We start from the raw sequence: 21,009 nt of genomic DNA, 5'->3' as shown, positions 1-21,009 counted from the left end.
AGGTATGGAGATTACATGAGAAAAAACAACTTCGTTCACATATATTATTTTCGTCTCCCTTCTCCATTGTATTTTACCAACTACCTCTCCAATTTTCCTTTCATTTAATCTCATTTCCTCCTTGTAGTTCGTTTTTCTAAACACTATTAGATTTACCCTGAAGACGCAGGATATATGGTCCTCCGAATCCAAGCATTTCCACAATCGACATCGAAATTTCCACTGCCGTGATAACCTCATATCTCTGACCCATACGAATGTCTGTATAGTAATAATCTATATTCAAACAAGTGGAATTTTAGGATTTCACGGCTGTGAGACTTATTATACTGTTCTTCTGAGTTTTGACGTTTAGTAAATGCCGTCGATTTACAGAAACATAAGCAGATATTTAGAAAATAATGGTGGTGTTCTGACCTCCTCAACTAAGTCAATCTCTTCGATGCCCTAAAACCTTGGAACAATATAATTAATGTCACTGGCATTCCATTCGTGTCCTTAATCGTTTTACTTTCTTTGGTTAGAGTCCATCGAGAGAGTAAGTCCAAACTTATGTAGTGAGTAACATTCAAACCAAGAATGTTCATTTAATCAACATAGCCTGATAATGATTTGAGTTCGTTCACAAATGGAAACGCAGATTCAAAGAGTTGAATGGTGCTGTATTCTTTCCTGTCTAGCTTTAATCAGAAGTATCAATAGGCTTCCAACAACGAATATAAAGCGTTTAATAGAAAAGTCAAAAATAGTTCGTAGGCTACTATCCAGTTCTGATTTTTAATTAAAATCTTGGACAGAGATATGTCATTGTTAGCCTAAAGGTTATGAAAGAGCGCAAACTCGAACTGAGGAAAGTTTTAATAATTCTGTCCCGCGTGATGTCTCCAGCTCCGGGCTCCTTCCCGCTCTCATCCCGTACTCCGTTAATCTCATTTACTCTCCCTACAGCAGTTAGACATGATCTGCTCTGATAATTGAACTAAAATTCGTTTACAGCTCTCAGAACATACGTCCACCTTAACAAAACACTGTTATTTATAGCGTTTATTAATAAAAACGAATATGATACAATGGATATAGGATATTTTATGTTCTTACTTACCGAAGGATCAAAAAAGATTCATCTATAAACCAGGTTGTTTGTTTGTGTATATATTGCATGACGTCACAGTTTGAACCCTGAGGGCTATATTCATACAAAAAAAAACAAATACTTTGGTTACACTGCAAATTTTTCATTTGGGCCTTTAATATGGAGTAAGTTGAATGAACGAGGCCAGTAGTCGGCGGATATTTTACGGGTTTCAGCCATGATCCCAGGTTTAGAGTAATCACGGCGGTAAAGAATATCTGCTCGTATAATGACATGAAAACGGGGAACAGCGCCATCACCAGAAATGTGCATATTAAACACCCTTGGGAAAACGGGCGATATCTGCATAAGTGTGACGTAAATCAAGATATTGTTCCCCGCTTGTATGATACAAATACCTTCCTGAGTATATGTCTAGAGAGTTACGCTGAATTCTTTAGAATATATTAACAGAGAGCAGTGGGTGTGATAAGTGGCTTATTTATTTTTCGCCGTCATATCGTGTTGCAGGCTGAAAAGTGGCTTCGCCTTATGAAGCGATTGGTCATCTAGTCTACCAAAAAGCACTTTTTCAACTGCCCATATTTTTAGTGTTGAATTGTAGGGTAAGTTTAAATAATTAAATAGAAATGGTAGAAATGGCTCTTTAGTGACTTTAGCCACTGAACAAATGTCTCAGTTTAAGTGAGTGCTCATTAACGTTCCATTCTCTGTTCTCTGGGCAGACAGAGTTTTGTTACGGAAATGATACCGGAGGGCGAGGTAGCTGCAGAACTTGATGGCAACGCCTGATTACGTGCCTAATTCTGAGACTTTACTCCAATGCGTGGACTTTATCACAATGCGAGGTCACGTGTTATTTGCACGCGAATAATGTTGTCCAACTGCAAGTGGATCGTTGTGTGCCAACCGTGACACAGCCCTGCAGATCCCGAAGCTACTAATTCTCCGGATGTCGAACGGAAAGGTTTCACTGTGTTAATGCCCAAGTCCGCCATCAGCTACAGTCCTGATTCATCTTCAGCCACCTCCGATCAGCACAATTTATCATCTTATCTCCTTGTGTGTCTCCCATGTGGACGTAGTTGCTTTACAAGACGTTTCACCATCAACATTCTGAATATATTTCTTGTGTACTATACGAGCTTCATGTCTATCGTAACATTACTAATTTGCCTATATAGGCTTAATTAATTTTCTCGTTATATGAAAGCCTGAACTGCCAGCTTTGTCCCTTCTCAATTTCAAATATTTTGTAGAGCACTTTATTCTCATGTGCTATGAGACTACATTCACATGCACGCAGGCTTAAACCAACTGACAAAATTGTTTTTTATAATCTTGACGTGTTTATGCTGCATTCTCCGTTCACACCTTATTATGTTCCTTAAATTTATCTAAATAGCGAGCTGCAAGCATGAAATTGTGAAATACAAAACCAAAGTTCAAAATCCCGGTATCATTTAGTTTTTATCTTTTCTACTAATTAGATATAACGCAATTATTTACAAATAAAAATTACTAATATTCTTCTCAGAATTCTTTCCTGTGGGTAACTATTATTGTATTCAAAAATTAAAGTATCTCCATTAGCTAATTCTACATTTATCTTTACCAATAGATATTTTTGGGTTTACCAACAGAATAGGGAACGTGAGTTTAAACTGGCAAGGGCAGAGGAATCACGATATAATTTTTCAACAAAGGAATAAAAAAACTAATACGAAAAATAATGTGGAATATTACAAATCGATTTCAAAAATCACTACCTTTGAATTTAAACCTTGTACAAGAGGCATTCTTCACAGAAAAATAATTAGAACGACATAAATTTCACAAGAAAACAAATATTCATAAAACTGAGCAAACATCCTCTGTTCGTTCAGTGACATTCGCAGAAAAATAGACGCGAGATTTTTTCCATTAACATTGGCTAACCTACCAAATTAAATTTCCTTTCGATCAGAGCGATTTTCACTAAGGTTCGACATATGTACAGGCTGACCAAACCTAAATCATTAAAGTTCCCGTGGGCTGGAATCATTAAATGGTGGACTTTCCAATTCACACAACGCCAACGGCTTTTGAGTCAACGCTGAGAGGTTTGAAACATCGGGTGCGTAGGTGAACGCAGATTAAACGCGACGTGATACAATTTACGCGGAAAAGATCCGCTTTTAAGTCTTACTACCACACACAAAGAATATGCAAAAATTATTTATTTATAACGGTTAAGAACGATATGGCTTACTGAAATTCACAGTGACTCTTCTGACCATTGAAAGTTGGGCCCAGTCATAACCGAAAGATTTAAACACAGGTAGTTTAAGGGAGGTCAAATGTACTTTCAACGACGCACTACACCACTACGACTAGACCTTCGACTCAATGCTTGGTTTGTCCGTTAATTATGAGCGTTGATTATCCTAATAACATGCTGAAAAGTATAAATTTTTAAGCTCATTACTACGCCCTCCTGTCTCTTCGTCAATTTTAAGCTCGCATATTTTCGTAATCACCCTAATCCCAAATTCTCTCTTCTGTTGACATGTGAAACCTAATTTTACACCCAATGAGTGACAAAACCAGTAAAATTATAATCTGTATATATTTTTTTTGTATCAGACAGGAAAACAGGTTCTAAACCGTTTGGTAGCATGTATTTTGAGAAATTACTCTACTTTTAAATTTCTCGTGAATACAATTTTGATATTCGTTTAATTCGTGATGGAAACTACTATTCTGATCTGATACGGGCAGAACAGAAATATGCCATTCTTAAAGCAATAACAAAGAACAGTGACGAGGAATATGTACAGGATCGGACAGACAGCTTACTACTTTCCCATAACCCCAAACACTTCCAGAATTGTCTTTTCCGCACTATTCCACACCGTCGTAGAGTTGGAACAAAGTTTCAAGTTATCGGCTATGATCTATGTCGTGTATCTGCCCCCATATTTTCTTACGCTTTGCTGAACCAAGTTATAAAAGGACGACTTGGGCCACCTTTGAACTTACTTCGAACAGTAATTCTGATGTGGCTCCATGATCCATCACACAAAAAATGTGAGCTTCGAATTGCGGTTTGAGGACTATAAGACGTTTCGCTAGCTACTTCCTAATATTAAAGTAGGTGCGGAGAAATAATCTGAGATTAAAACCTTTCTTTCGTGTAGGCATTGAAATGACTTCTAACAACAAACTCAAAAATAAAAAATTGACAGTGGAACCAAGGTTCCGGAGAATTTGACGTAAATATGTCTATACGAAAAGGAAGTTTATATATTGGTTTTATTCTAAATATTTCCTTTATACATGCTTTACAATTGATTAAAGTTTGATTAAGACATTGCTTATTCAACTTGAATTAGTTACGCTTAAGATGGGTCTGTGGTAGCTGAATGTAAAGTAATGTAATGTAATGTAATGAAATGTAATGTAAGGTAACGTTTCCTAGGTAAGTTCAGCATTAGTTTTTGGTATTTATTTGTGAACTTTAGGTTTATTATTTAATAATAATAATTGCTTCTCGCGATTTCTGTAATGCCTTATACGTTCAGCATTAGTTTTTGGTATTTTTGGGAACTTTAGGAACGTTATTTATTACTTATATTTTTTTACGTTTTCTGTACTGTCTCATATATCCTTCATTATGGAGTCTTTTAGCTTCAATGTCATCCATTTTGTACCTAGTATGACGCAACAAACTAATGCAACAACAGATTTCTTAATAATTCTTATATAAGATAAGTACTTGTGATATTGTAAAACGTTTTTTATTATTTAGTGTTCTGTCTGACGACAGGTCCATATGAACAGGATCCTTCCATCCTTTTCTCGGACTGGGACCTGTTCATATACTTTCTTGGCAGATGATCCAGAAGTGGTTTGCCATTGCCTTCTTCTGTGTGTGAATGGAGTAATTGTTGGGATGCCACGGAGAAACCGGGGAAGCCCCCGGAGGAAAACTCCGTGTTGCCTAGACCACGGCCTTGCCCAACACAAGTTATAAATTCGGGCACCGCCGGGAATCGAACCCGAGACCCCAGGATTACAAGACCAGCGTTCTAACCGCTAGACCACCTCATCTTATTATTATTTAGTGTTCTGTCTGACGACAGGTCCATATGAACAGGATCCTTCCATCCTTTTCTTGGACTGGGACCTGTTCATATACGTTCTTGGCAGATGATCCAGAAGTGGTTTGCCATTGCCTTCTTCTGTGTGTGAATGGAGTAATTGTTGGGATGCCACGGAGAAACCGGGGAAGTCCCCGGAGGAAAACTCCGTGTTGCCTAGACCACGGCCTTGCCCAACACAAGTTATAAATTCGGGCACAGCCGGGAATCGAACCCGAGACCCCAGAATTACAAAGCCAGCGTTCTAACCGCTAGACCACCGTAGAGAAACAAAATTTCCTTTAGCTACTCAATAATTTCCCTTCTTACTACGGAAGCCAGTGTTCGCAAGAGCAGCCAGTGGACCCTAAATTTATGCAAAATAATGCGATCCACACTCTCACACTCTATTTCCTTCAGATTCATTTTAATAATACTCTCCAATTTAAATTTAGATCCTCCAAGCTCCGTTAAGATTTTCCGAACAAAATTTTGAAGGTATTTCTCATCTCTCCCACAGTTAAGAGGTAGACAATATACCTGATATACACTTACGGCATTTGTGGGATACAAATCGCGACAATAGTAGCTGAGGAAAAACACGAAAACATTTCCTTCCACGCCATAGAACATCCACGTAATTAATACCCTCACTTGGGATAGGATGCTGCACACAGAAACCGCTTCCTATTGTTTACTGAAGTTCGCTAATTTGTGCATCCTGTGTGTTCTTTTCTGATGTTCACGCCTCGTTTATCTCGCTCCCTTATTCAACATCACACGCATTATGGTTCTAACCTCATCAGAGCCCTGTCCCCGGATATTAATTGGATCTCAGCTGCCGGTTCGCATGTGTACAAACAAGCCAGGACCGTGGCCCCCCCCCCCTCAATCTGCACTGCTTCATATCACCTAAAGCTTTTGAGTTCTCTCAGTCACATCCTTACTTTGACCCATTAGCGTAAGATAGAAACGGTTTTATAAAGGCAATGCGTGGAACTGTGTCTCTCTATGGATTTATAATCGCCTCACAAAAGTTATAGGCAATTTCCATACGGAACATACTCATTGGGGTCGACTCTTCGCCAGGTTCTACTGAATATTCTAATAGCTTTTAGACAAAACGACTTGTCTACTACGAACATTCGCTATAACGAACGTCACAATTTATTTAACACAGGGTTCCTTATAAAACGAAATGCCAAACTTATAGTGAACATAACTGTAAGATTTAAATAAATAAACTTTTAAAAAATGTATTTATTACAATAATTATCAGAAAATTATTTTATGATAATTATACTTAACTGTGTTTGGTTAATAAAACTAATATATCCAATAAAAAATCGTTGGTTTACATGCCATGCCACGCCACGTGGCGTACGTTATGTATCGTATACGATAAACAATAACGAATATATACATTTTAATAAAATGTATTATATAGACCATTCGATGTTTAGTATATGGTTTTAATCCTGTAAAATGGCTGCTAACGTATACGATACGTATCGTAAAAGCTCAGGATTGCAAGATACACATAACGAACATCGTCTTGGAATGGAACTTGTTCGTAAACCGAGAGTTGCCTGTATATTTACTCAAGTATCATGGTCACCTTGGCTACCACTGTTGTCCTTTGGTGGTTACAATGGTTTACTTTGTCTGCTTTGGTTACCGAGCGCGCTCATGTCGACAGACAGACGAACGGGCTGACGGACGGACAGACATTTCCATAGTTCGTTCCCTTGATTACCCCGCCCTCCATGGTTACTACTATTTATCTTGGCCATCGGATTTACCACGGGTATCTTACCAACTACTGTTGCCTTCGTTACCATATTGACCATGGATAGTCACTCATGCGAACAGGTAGATCGATGGACGGACATTTCCAACCCTATATGCGAACCAGCCACGGTGGTCTAGCGGATAGAACGCTGGCCTTGTAATCCTGGGGTCTCGAGTTCGATTCCCGGCGGTGCCCGAATTTATAACTTGTGTTGGGCAAGGCCGTGGTCTAGGCAACACGGAGTTTTCCTCCGGGGGCTTCCCCGGTTTCTCCGTGGCATCCCAACAATTACTCCATTCACACACAGAAGAAGGCAATGGCAAACCACTTCTGGATCATCTGCCAAGAACGTATATGAACAGGTCCCAGTCCGAGAAAAGGATGGAAGGATCCTGTTCATATGGACCTGTCGTCAGACAGAACACTAAATAAAAAATAATATGCGAACCCTGTGTGTTTATTTCATGCAATTTATGCAGAGAGGACATACTAATGAGTACAAGCATTCACAATAATTCGCACGCTATTATTAAGTCACTACAGTTTTTAAAACAACTGAAAGTTATTAGTTATGATCAAGTGGTAAACATTAGTCTCAAACTATGACCATATTTGTCATAACAGGCATAAGCGATTACATATAAAATTAATATTACAGTTCTGAAAACAGGGACAAGTAAGATGAAATTATCTCTATAGTTCAACACTGTAATTCATGAATTATAATGAAAGGATCATCACAATATTCTTACTGTATGATCAAACGATCATGCAATTCTCAAACCACACAATATTTGTACTGCTTACAGGCCTATTTTCATGATTGGTGTTCAAACATTAAGACTGCCACATGTCACAGGAATTTCACGAAATTTTACATCGATCTGACGGCGGAGAACGCAACAAATGTGACTTAAATGTAATTCTATTTCTCGGCAATTACATCACAAAATATTGTTAACAGTCTGTGTTCTTGCCTTTCCATAGACCGATATTTTAATTGTGCCCTTGAAATGGTTAGGTCGTGCATTATATTTCAAGCAATTAAAAAAATTCTTAAATTGGTTTATTATTCTCACTATTCTGGCTCTTATTTATGCCTTTCTATACCAATACTACGAAATTTATGTCTGAAATACAACATATTTATTTAAGCTTAAAAAACGACCTCTTAGCATTGTAGGAAAGTTTTCCAAAACTGATATTCATTTTTTCTCACATTAGGCTCGTCATTCATTCAGTCTCCTTTGCAACTTCCCGTTCATTTCAACATATCTTTCTCAATATCATTAATGAATGCGCAGTACCGGAAATGTTTGCATCACCTATGCAATTTGACAGAAGCCCTGATCTGTGTTTGATTGCCTCTGGGTTCTTATGCTCCGAGCACTGGAGTGCAATGAGTGGCATTACTACTACGTAGCAATGGGAGTTCCAATACGATCAAATTGAATTAAAACCCTTTGCCCCGACTGAACTGAGACCATATCAACCGAACTGTCGCCCGATTGATAATTTCATGGGAGCAGTCATTCCATTTCCTGGGGGAGTGTACGAGGGCTGAGGTGATACGCGGTCTTCCTAATTGAACGTCTGCAATTATCACACCTCAGTAGTTTAACATTGTGTTCTGTCTTCAGGTTCTGAGATCACTTTCCCTTTCCTTGAAACTTACGGCTCAATTAAATGTTTTGTGTTGTAAATCCTTATAGATTTATAGTTTTATATCCATATAGTGTTTTCTGTAAATGTAAAAAATTACTGACGAATTTAACCGTGTTTTTATTTTCGCTTTAAAACAATACCTGGGTCTTATTCTTTTGTTTTTATTATTTCGTATTTTATGCAGAATTTATTATTTAATCAACTCACTTTTAACAGGCCCTTATCATTCACATTGCTCCAACAGACAGAACATTTTCGGTATGAAAATTTTGTAGCTCAAAAATTCAGTTTTTATGTAGTATTCATAAATAGGATCTTGCTTGGGTAAAGTGTTTCTTTTCTTTTTTTGAATGAATACGTAAATTATGTGCCAGTTATATACTAATCAAAGTTTTGAGGTATCTGACGATGGTGATATGTTAAACTGATCTTTTGGGCTCTGTCCATCATATAAATTATAAAACTACGATATCTTGAAAGCTGTGTTCTGCTTGTATCTTCAGGTAAAGGTGGGAGAATAGGGCAGAAAAACTAAATATCTGTACTGTCCTCAGTCTACAGATAAGTTATAATTGAATTACTTTTCACTTATGAGTGCTATTTACTTTGTCTTTTTCTTATAAAATATTCCTGGATATTCGCCCATCATCAGATAATATAACTTATAACCTAATTAGATTATTTCATTCCTGGACGTCCATGTAGGCTTTTGGTTCTCCCCCCCCCCCTCGCCTCGTCACTCTAAGACGAAAGCAAAATACAGCTTTAGAAACATTGAAGTTTTGTAATTTAAAAAATTTATATGGCCCAAAAGAACAATTTTACATGTTCGCATAAACTAGTTCAGAGACTCTTCAGAAGGGAACACGCAAACAGAACATTTTAAGTGACACACCGCGCACATATACGAACGTATTGTCTAAATACTCTGATAAATGTTTCGACCCCTAATGTCATCATCAGACTATTATATACATATAGAAAATCCGGTACTGAAATAGAATGGGAATCGAAAAATGTAATGGACTTTTAAACAATACATTCGTACATCTACGTGTTATGCTGACAATCCTTTACTTCATATAAATAACGCACAATACAGGACGGACAAACTAAATATCATTTAAATAATTAAATTTACTTTTAATGAAACGATTTTCATTAAAGGATGGTTCTCTAAAGGGGGCGGTGAATGTTCCGATTTTCATTAAATCTGACGTATTTATGGATACTAATGTGACAGCACAGCACTCACCACTTTGGCCGAAACGTAATTATACTCCACCATCTATATTTTAAAATTTTCATACAAGTCCATTTTACGCAGGGAGTGGTTTCATTTGACTAAAGATACGTACCAGGGTTTTGCTTCTACGAGACGCTAATAACAATAACAACACAAAAGAGTAATAAATCTCTCACGGATTTGGTTCTCTGGTCTCTTCCAATTCAGAATTAATTCAGAAGCAATAAATCCTCAGGGGCTCTCCGAGTTCAGTCCATCGTAAGGACGGCAATACGTTAATAACAATCATTAACGACATTCTATTGTATCACTAACGGCAACTGACCTTCTTCCACCCGTGAGACTTAATGTTGTACATCCGACTGGGACCTATTTCTTAATCGTCAAAGTATCAGAGAATTCACACCGGTGGTCTGTTTAATTTCCAGGGACTTAAGATAGGAGGATCACTTGAATATCTGACCAGTGACTTGGAGCTGCTTTCCACACCTTCTTCAGTTTTAATCAGTCAGCCCCTCCAGAGTCGGCAGTCATTACTAACCTTCACTTCTCTTCCCAGAATCCTATACTAATTGAACATGAGAAGTTTGAAAGCTCCAGCAACGCAAGCAAAGCTTTCCCTGTAAAGATTGCCCAGCAACAGCAGCCAGTTAACTGTTATCAGCACCGGAGTCTAGCTAAGAGCGAGGGAGAGAGACCCTATAATCAGCCCCATTTATGCCATTCCGGATGCACCGACTTGATTATGTCGCCGTGTGCTGGTTGAACTTAAGCAATGCATTTCAAGATTCCTTTTACCACGTACAGAATCTCAAGTTACACTAAGTTCACAAGAAGAGACCACGCACAAAGACTCTTGTCGACACACGAAGGCGACAAAGAAAGTTAGTTTAAAATGACATTGTTTGAACTGCATGTGTTATACAGCTTGGATTTATGTGGGGAAGATGGTCTTGAAAGGTGATGTAGCATGGATTCTTTAGGCTGTTGTGATATGTTCTGTAGATTCTAGGTTGGTATTTTCCTGTTAAGACTGGCGAAAAGCACGATAAATCTCAGTATATTGATAGCAGAATTCAGGTGTCAGGTATGCAAAACGCCAAGCTCTACATCATCTTCTTGAATGACTCATTCTTTGTGATATTTCGGGTTCTCACAAGGGCTACAATGAATATGACAGTGTCCCTGAAAGTTTATCCGTCCAGTTTCATAGATACTAACCGACGTTTCGGAGGTGATTATTGCCTCCATCATCAGGGCAATCGTCAGTTCTTTGTCCTTATACTCGGAGGGCTATCAGATCTTTGTTATAAGCGCTTTTGCCTCAAAGACGTAACATTCACTGCGATGTGTTTCTGTTCGTACGTGCTCCACAGACCCCGGGAGCCTATTTATTAGAAAAGTGAAAGCCTTATGGAAAGATTGTGTCCATCAGACGGTGATCCACTGTCAGCGACACTATCAATGAATACATTTGGTTGAAATTTTACTGATAATTTGTATTAAACCCGAACGGTAAGAAATGTTTCATTTTACAATATTTTGACAGTCTGGCTGATAAATCTAGCAAAGAAGACTGAACAAACACAAGCCGCCTTCAACTTATTATTTTAGTTTACCTCATTTTTATAAACGCAGAATGTTTTCAAATGCAACTGTTAATTAAAAGAGTGTAATCGGTTGCTGCCAAGTACACATATTAAATTTAAAACTCTACAACAGAAATATAGATATTAAAACAGATGTTCATACGGCCTATCCTAACTGGAGAACATAAAATGTCCTACCGCGTGTATAAAGTTAATAACCTGTCAACTCAGTAACCTTTCCTTTTTAATTAAAAATCATCATCAACAAAATGAGACAATTTAAAGTTTTAAATACTTAAAATTGAAGCCATAGCCATAAATAATTTTGAGCTTGAAAGATGGAAACTGAGAATAACGAAGATTCTTTGTATAATTTTACAGAAGAAGACATTCAGACTTGCCACTAAGAAGCAATTTCTTATAAACGTCACCACGTACAAAGTGTGGACAACAAATTATATATCTCATGATATTTAATTACATAAAAATAAGCAAGATAGTTTTCCGTAAGAGTTCTGATAACCATACGAATAACTGTTAGATTTCATACATGTTCAAAGTGTTTCAAAACACAAAATTTCAAAATGTGAATAGTGTTTCAGGTTTTCACGGAGACGAGTCCGAAGATGGCTGTCTTCTGGATTGTAGAAACCGTGTAGCCTGGTAGAAGTTTATAAATGTTTCATAGGTCCTTGCTGCCTCCATCGTCAGAACTGATCGCAGAAAGGACCTCAGAAACGCTTGTAAACTTCTACCAGACCACACGGCGCTACAACCCAGAAGACAGCCATCTTCAGAATCTGCCTCTGGCGGAAGCTACTTCGTCTTCCGGAATAACCGGTCGGAGGACAAAATCCTGCTCAGTTGGGCAACCTGATAGAGGCCTAACACTGAGACAAGCTTCGACCATAGGGGCCAACACAGTGGGCTTTCGTCCTCAAATCGGTTATAGGGAGAAGGAAGTATAACCAGCTTTCAAAACGTTGTGGTTCAAGACACTTAGACGATGAATGAAGTCCAACAGAATAATTACGCCTATACACAGAAACTTAGTTATTAATTATTCATGAAAACCTCTTCTATCAACCGAATAATGTATCGATATGTAAGTCATAGTTAGAGACTTAACTTGTTAAATAGTTTAAAAGTACTTAAAACATAGTAAAACGTTTATAAAGAGTTCCCCGATTTTAAATAACGTCGAAGAACTGTGTTCTTAATGCCATTACTATGTTCGGTCATGAATAGTAATGCAGTAATTGTTTTGAACCACGCAATGTGGGAAAGGAATAATGTGGCACTTTCGCAGACTTCCATAGGGAAGCGATTTGTTCGTTAGGCAAAAATATTGAAAGAGAAGTGTTCTTAAATTTCCATGAGTCCTAAATGGCTGTGATGCAGCCTAACGCAGTAGCAATAAAGTTCCAAGCGACGTTCAATATCATGACTTAAGTTCTGTACGAGCTATGATCAACTCATAGAATCAGAGAACATGGAAATACTTCATTCCGCTAGTAGGCAAGACTCTTCACCTATGAACACCGCACGAGGATGTCCACAAGAGGCCATCGGTTTGCATAGTCCTGTTATTAAAGCTCTTCATTCCATTCAATTTCCCTTCTGTTTATCTGTTTCCCTGTCTATTTACATTACGCATGTTTCATGAGATAAAAAACAATTACGGTCTAAATCAATCGTCTGTAACTCAACAGCCAATGGTGGTACGGTCCACTGGATGACGCGTTGCGCTAATAATTACCGTCTGTGTCAAATGCCTGCGAGACCCGCCTCAGGCAAGGTTCTGTGTGAGCGTCTGTATATTGGCTTTGCATGTGACAGCATCCAAATAGCGTATAACCTTCAGAAAAAGGCAAATTAATTAAATAAATACCGTAGAACGTTTGTTGGGAGCCTGCGAAGAAACAGACCACATCACTCACTGGAATGACCTCAGGTTTTATTTTAAGAAATTGTATAAAATTTTCTTAGGATATCTAAATGCATATATATAGTTTATCACCTAAATCCATAAAAGGTCTACATGTTCAAAAGCGTAACAAATTTAGGTTTTTAGAAAAAAAAATTAACAGAAAAAGTCGAAGTGCTTTTTAGGCATTAATCTGATAAGGAAGACTGTCGCATGGTGTTCTTTGTTTCAATACGACATCCATAACAAAGAAACCCTTTAGGGCTGACATTTGAAGCTCTCGACCGCCTACCTGTAAGACTGCAGAAAAATTACACAACACTAAGTTCATAACAAATAAATTATAAAGAAAAGTAATACCTATGGAAAAGTTCAGAATCGCCCACGTAGTAATAAAACACCTCAGCATAACAAAGATAAAGTTTCTCGTTTTATGGAAGTTACTTTTTAATCTTATAAACGATGGACAGAACGAACATATTACACAAATATACCAACTGCACTGTGCCTAACAATTTAATGGAACATGTATTCTTTAATTTTCTTTGAGAAGTTACACAGGTAAAACAGATATACAGTGGATTCCGGTTAACTGGGACACATCGGGACTGGAACACTTTGACCCAATTAAGCGGCTGCCACAATTATACGATGTTTCATGTAAAGAGTTAAAAAGGTTTGTTCTTTAAGATTTGTCCCAAATAAACGGCTGCCCCGATTAATTAATCGCCCAATTAACCGGAATCTACTGTGTATATATATATATGCACACACACCATATTTATGACACGGTAAAACAAGTCTTTGGGGTGCATACCCTTTGTCCTCACTCCGTTACTTTCAGTAACTCGGTGACTTTCCCATTTAGGCACTGTTCTAGTCACGTGGTCACTTATTCTCCCGCAACTTTCATTTCTCTCACTTAACTCACAAGTTAATTTACTTGCCTTCCTTCGCTCATGCGCATAGCATAAAGATGCCCCCCCCCCCATTCCATCTTACGAACAAACCAACCGATTTAAACAGAATGCAATAACTTATTAACTTTATGTCTTTGAAGACCACGCAAACCTCATTTTACTTTCCTGAAATTAGTAGTAACAACGTTGCGGTCACATGATCTTCTGGTGGGAACGACACTAGCGCCACAAAACATAAACAAACAAGAAAACAGGCTGGAAACTAAAACCACAAAAATAGGAAACGGGCAAAGAAAACTCCTATGCTCGGCCTATTTATTATGAAGCTAGTCTTGCTTTGATTTTGTCTTTGTAGTTCAGTTTATCTGCGGTGGAAAGGTCGAGTAGAAAAATGATGAGGCTCCAAAGCAGACAAATGGTCAGGGTTACCAGCGACATTACAACCAGGTGAACAAATTTAAATACACAATCTAACTAAAAGCATCAGGTAAAACCTTGGCAGCATAAGCCACATTGCGTAGAGGCTATTTCAATTACGTAATACATTTTATACGCACTAATTACACGGAGTTAATTGACGCTCAGTTAGTCAGTACATTCGCCAACTTTCACAAAAACCCAAAGTTCATTACCTCGTTCAAAAGAGCCCTCCAATGGTCTTTACACCGATCCAAATTATTGCAAACTCTACTAGCCAATGCTATTTATTCAATATGAGTTCTAACTTTTTTCCATTTAATTCAATAGGGATCTTAAACTAATGGAAAAGATATACTATGATGACCACTCACTGTTTACATGTATTCTTTATTTTCCAATAGGTAACTGAAAATTCTGTGTCAGAAAATCTGCTGAATGTATTTCTATTGGAAAACCAAAGTCTAAAGGACACAGATTACAATGACGGCAATATAAAGTAAGGTGGAGTCTGAGAAACTAACAAGGCTTTGAAACAATTATTATTACTCTTATATTATGCCGAAAATGATCACACTGTTCCAATAATACCCAGCCCACAGGCCAGTGAATCTCGACATTTTAGTCCTTGGGACAAAACTGGGATATTCAATTCCTTTTCTCAATGACATTGTTTCCAACAAAGTACACTACATTCAACAATACAACTTGTGTAAGAAATGAGCAACACAGAACTTTGCGCACACAAACGTTGATATTTACTGTTTGTGGCAGACTCTGTTAACGTACAAATTCATTTGCGACGAGGGGTGGGATGAGATAACTTCACAGCCATTGTAACACAATCACGAACAGTATTTTTATAACTGCTGCTAACGTTGTCACTAATTTTTGCTTCCAATTTTCAAATAAAAGTTTGTTGTTTGTTTTAACTAATTACTAAAATATATTTACTTACTGTTAATAATGTGATATTATCAATTTTTGAAATATTAATTTGCATATGTAATTTTGTATAACTGTTTTTCTATTCAAAGCCTCCTGGCAAAATTGACTAGCTAAAAACCAAAGCTATGTACCTAATTTATGGTCCACCAGTGACCAAGTGAATAATAACTGGGATTACATTTGTTAAACAGAGGACGGGAAAGTCAGTAAATGGTCCGTCAAGACACCTTGAAATTGCGAAGTGTTACTGAAGAAAGATGTCTTTGAACCACTGTTCTAGATTGTTAGTAAAAGTGTGTAACAACGGACACAATTTTTAAAAATGAGTCTGTTAAGAGGCAGAAATGCAGAACTGCACTCTATGAGAGTTATAACGTTGCAATATCCCGCTGATTTTACATAAAATGCATAAAAAAAATTTGAAACCTATTAAGGTCACTGTAAGCTTTTATGCGTTTCGCCAATTAAATCCTTAAATTGCACGTACGTAGGATTTGAGGTTTTCACAGCGGTGAGTATGAAGATTTCTGTCTTCTGGGTTGTTGCGCTGTGTAGTATGGTAGATGTTAATCAACGTTTCAGAGGTCATACTGCCTCCTTCATCAGGGCGATGAGTATAAAGATTTCTGTCATCTGGGTTGTTGCGCTGTGTAGTCTGGTAGATGTTTACCAACGTTTCAGAGGTCATACTGCCTCCGTCATCAGAGTATGAAGATTTCTGTCTTCTGGGTTGTTGCGCTGTGTAGTCTGGTCGATATTTACCAACGTTTCAGAGGTCATACTGCCTCCGTCATCAGGGCTGAGTCGCCCTGATGATATCACACGCAACAACCCAGAAGACAGCCATCTCCTGCAAGTGCGTCTTTTACAATTACTCTTTGTATTATTATAATCTAGCAATTACCGAATTTTGGTTAATATTCAGTAGCGAACTAAGTAACACATGAGAAGAAAAAATACGATAAACACAGAAAAACAATCGACAACATAAATATATATAAATGTTTTATCATGTTTGAATGCACAATTTTTTTAAATATTTGAAACCCAGCAAAACATGTAGAACGAGAAGGTGCTGCTAACGTAAATAAAACAGTGCAAAGCGAAACTGTGTACGTTCGCGTGACGGTCAAAACATGTTCAAATGTGACCCCAGTGAGCCAATACAATAATAAAATCATGTAATTAAACAAACACTCGTAGGATTTGTGCAGAAACTGGCGGTATAATAAAACTGTAACACTGCAATAACAATAATGCTAACATTCAAATCAGTTTATCAAATCCAATCAGTAAAATTATACAAACAGATGCTGCAAGACACTACTCATGTAATTAACACATAATACGTCGGGAAAATAACATGTGTGTAGTATTTAGAATATTAATTTAACGTGTATTAAAACTACCGTCAATAAAGCATTGCAGTACAATGGGCCAAAAATATCACACGCATTCAAAAAGAAACGAAGAATAATCCAGTAGCTACTTCTTGAAGGCCCTATTTAACCGTCACGTAGTGTTCAAGCAGTCCCGAAAAACGGGGCAAGGTTCACTACCTAAACTGTCTCACATTCGCCTATAATGGCACTTGGAGGAATCCATGCGAATACCAGCGACAGAAATCAAACCAAACACTGTCGGATTCCGCAACAAAAGCTGTGCCAGGTAACTCACTATATACCGTTCTGTGAACCTGTTTGGATAGTTAAGTTGGTAGCATTTTTAATAAATTGCCCTCGTTCAAGAAATTGTAGCCCGCGAGTCGATAACCAAGGCTGAATGCGGCCCTAGAATGGAAAAATTTCATAATCCCTGACGTAAAGGCTAAAATAAAAGTTATCACCGCGGTTTAATGACATATATTATCAAAATGTATCATGTAAGTGGATGTAAATATTCATCGTGACCCAGGTGGGGACACTATGTCGGAATCTTTACCTCCTGAGACCCCCCCCCACCTCACCTCGCCATTCCCCTCACAAACGAACCCCCTGCTAACTGGGGCAATTCTACATTGACCGAATTGCATAACAACAAGGCTGAAACTGCGTTCTCCAACACTGGGAAGGGTAAAATAGAAACACGTTTTGCGAATGACTCATATTGGGTTTTTTTATTACATTCATGCGTTTGTACGAGTGTATTTACTATATTTGATTTAATATTTTTTAAATGGGGCATTGCTCCGAGTAATATAACAACAAAAAAACGCCCAGTTGTCGAAGTTTGGTACAAGAACTTAACAAAAGTATTAGGAAAATATTTTCAGAACTTAACAAAAGTATTAGGAAAATAGTTTCAGAATCTGGGTAAAAACAACAAATGCTATGTGTCTGCATGTAAGTCTACTTTCTCTGTTGAAACAGTAATCTCACTGCACAAAGTACGTAGGAAAACAGGCAGTACTCTCAACGCACGGAGTCCTCCACCGGCTGGGGGAGGGGTCGTAAGACACATAACATGATTAACAAAGTACAGTTTCCTTACCTTAATATTTCCACGTCACGTGGTCAGTTCATAAAATCGATGCAACTTGAAACACTTCTAAACGAAATTATCACCACAACACGTGTTTTCCTACGCACAGTTATATTGAATTTCGACTTAATCGCGTTACGTATAATGCATTATTTTCAATTGTAAGCCAAACGGATCTCAATAACTCACGCCCACAGCCCGGTCTTACGCATTACTAAACTCAACACACGTATTTGCTTAACGTTGAATGATGAGTAATTAGAGAAGCACGGGTGAAGGGAGGGTAGGTAACTGCTTGGCCAGATGGACAGAACAGGCTACCACCCCTTTCAGGGAGGGAAATGGAAAGGGAAAGAAGATACAGCAGGTTTTAGAGAAGCAGAACTATTTTTTTCAACAACGAAACAAGATACGAGGTGCGATCGGAAAGTTTCAAGACTGTGTCAATAGCGGGCGAACCGGATGTAGTACGAGCTTCTGCCGCTAGAGGGTGCGGCCTACATTTATAGTAAATCAGTGTGCCAGCCGGCATCATCGAATTACCATTTGTTTCTTAGTTACGGGCGTTTTGGTAGTGCATTACACCGACCCTCCTGCGATTTCGGAATGGCGTGTGCATCAAATTTTGCCAAAGACTCGCCAAAACGGCTACGGAAACCTATGAAATGAAATGCTAAAGCAAGCATTTGGGGAGTCCGCAATGGGTCGTGCACAAACTTTTGTGTGGCATTCACGTTTTAAAAATGGCCGAACCTCTGTCGATGATGACGAGCGTTCTGGACGACCATCTTCGAGCACAACGCCCGAAAATGTTACGAAGATTCGGCAGGCCATTCACGAAGATCGACGTCGTACCATCAACGATTTGTGCGACATTGTTGGGATAGGCTATGGGACCTGTCAGCTGATTCTAAAGGAAGAACTCCACTTGCGACGCATCATGACAACGCGCCAGCGCACACCGCCCTCAAAGTTCGGCAGTTTTTGGCCTCAAACACCATGGCCGTCATCCCGCACCCTCCTTATTCGCCGTGTGACTTCTTCCTCTTCCCAAAGATGAAAATTCAGCTAAAGGGAAGGAGATTTGAGACGATAGAAGAGATTCAGGCAGAATCGCAGATGGTGCTTGACAGGCTGACAAAGAAAGATTTCCAGGGATGCTTCCAGGCTTGGCAGCGGCGCTGGGATCGTTGTGTTCACTCCCAGGGGAACTACTTCGAGGGTGATGGATGAATTTAATACCTGAGATAAGTGCACGGGTTTTTATAGGCGCAGTCTAGAAACTTTCCGATCGCACTTCGTACTTCGTGTTGAAATTCATAAAGTTTCGTTCTCTAAGTGACATCTGGGAGATTACATGATTGGTTACGTAATTTAATGAATACAACTTTTATTTTCGAAACCATTTTCATTGTCCAGAACCTGAACTGAAATGACGTTAAAATATATTAACCCAGAAATTGTGTTACCCAATTCACCAAATGGAAGCAGCTGGTTACAGAGTGCATTAGGGCAGAGTCCTAAATCGTCAGTCAAGCGACCCTATGCTCATGCTAAATGTCACGTAGCCCGTGTTCCTAGAGAGCAGATTAGCATGACCGTGTACTTGGTGCGTGATGATTTTGAACAATAGATCGCTCTTCAGCAAAATACATCAAACTTCAAAGTTATTAAAAACGACATTTTTAAATGTTAAAAGAGCTTTTAAAATCAGCTACATCTTTGAAAAATCATAAGGGTCAAATGTCAATCGATATTTAAGGGCTTTTGCATTGCTGTTGAATGTGGAGTCGATATTGCTGTCGATTATTTCTGTACTGTTCAATACGGAGATCACGACAAATATATTGTTTCCTTCTTGTCTTATTTTACGAAGACGTGTTAACTGTTGAGTGTAACTCCCAATTACGTATTGCAGAATTTCATAACGATGAATTCGGTAGATGTGCGAAGGAATTTGTCGTAGAATGCGTTTATGTAATAACCCTGAATTTTTCTGGAAAAATTGCTTATAGACACTTAACAGAACAGAATGTCTACGAATAGAATTTGATGCATGTAGTTTATTGGAGAATATCTCTCTCTTATTGAGCATTCTTTAGATAGTCATAAACAATAGATTGTGTTAATATTATGTCATAATAAATTCAATTTTTATTGCAACCTCATACCCCAGAGTTTGCCATGACGATGTTTCGAATTAGAAAATGAGAAGGCGGTAAGGCATTAAAGAGTTTATTTTAGAAGAGTTAGGAGCATTTTATGTAGCCCGGCGTCTGTCGGCGTATTCACAAAAGCCCGCCCCAGCCCTCTTCTAATGTTTGTGAATCCAGCCCTAATCATGCATTCCTGTTTATTTAAGATTAATTGTAATAAGTCCGGTAACACCTTTAACAAGGGAAATTGTAAGGTTCTCTGTCTAATTTTCGTGATTAAATATTACTTCTTACACTGGGATACAGATAAGATAAAATGCGTCTTTGGCCACCTACAGCCACACTGCTCGCCTCGAGCGTAAGCCACAATTAGCCGGCTAACAACGCCTAGCTGGCTGGAGCTGGTATTCGATGCATTTTAAGCTGATCGGTTCTGCCTTGTTCCAATGTACGAAGAATCACCGAACCACAAGCGTAAGAGAAGATGCTTCTTAATTTTCGATTTTTTTAATTGTTAACAGGGTTAACACAGCTAACATTAACGCTTCACCCGATTGTATTATTGTCCTCCCGTCTTATTTATATATTATATAGTGTTCTGTCTGACGACAGGTCCATATGAACAGGATCCTTCCATCCTTTTCTCGGACTGGG

At 38.3% G+C, this 21,009-nt stretch overlaps 1 protein-coding gene across 6 annotated transcripts in view; it reads right to left on the bottom strand.

Moving 5' to 3' along the window:
• The window catches only part of LOC110837522 (vanin-like protein 1), a 207,790-nt gene that overhangs the window by 171,773 nt on the left and 15,008 nt on the right, over positions 1-21,009 (bottom strand). Inside the window, exon 1 of one of the 6 annotated variants that reach the window (XM_087343642.1) lies at positions 18,209-18,460. The exons of 4 other annotated variants lie outside the window; for them this stretch is intronic. The gene's annotated coding sequence lies outside the window, so the exon portion shown is untranslated. Of the gene's footprint in view, positions 1-18,208; positions 18,461-21,009 lie in introns of those variants that run through there. One more of the 6 variants, XM_022079750.2, reaches the window with a different exon arrangement.

Source organism: Zootermopsis nevadensis, unplaced genomic scaffold, assembly GCF_977971745.1.
Source record: "Zootermopsis nevadensis isolate Lab colony 2312 unplaced genomic scaffold, Znev_1.0 Znev_ptg000006l, whole genome shotgun sequence".
Taxonomy (NCBI): Eukaryota; Metazoa; Arthropoda; class Insecta; order Blattodea; family Termopsidae; genus Zootermopsis; species Zootermopsis nevadensis.
Note: the sequence above shows the minus strand (reverse complement) of the source record. Positions and strands in the feature narration are given on the sequence as shown.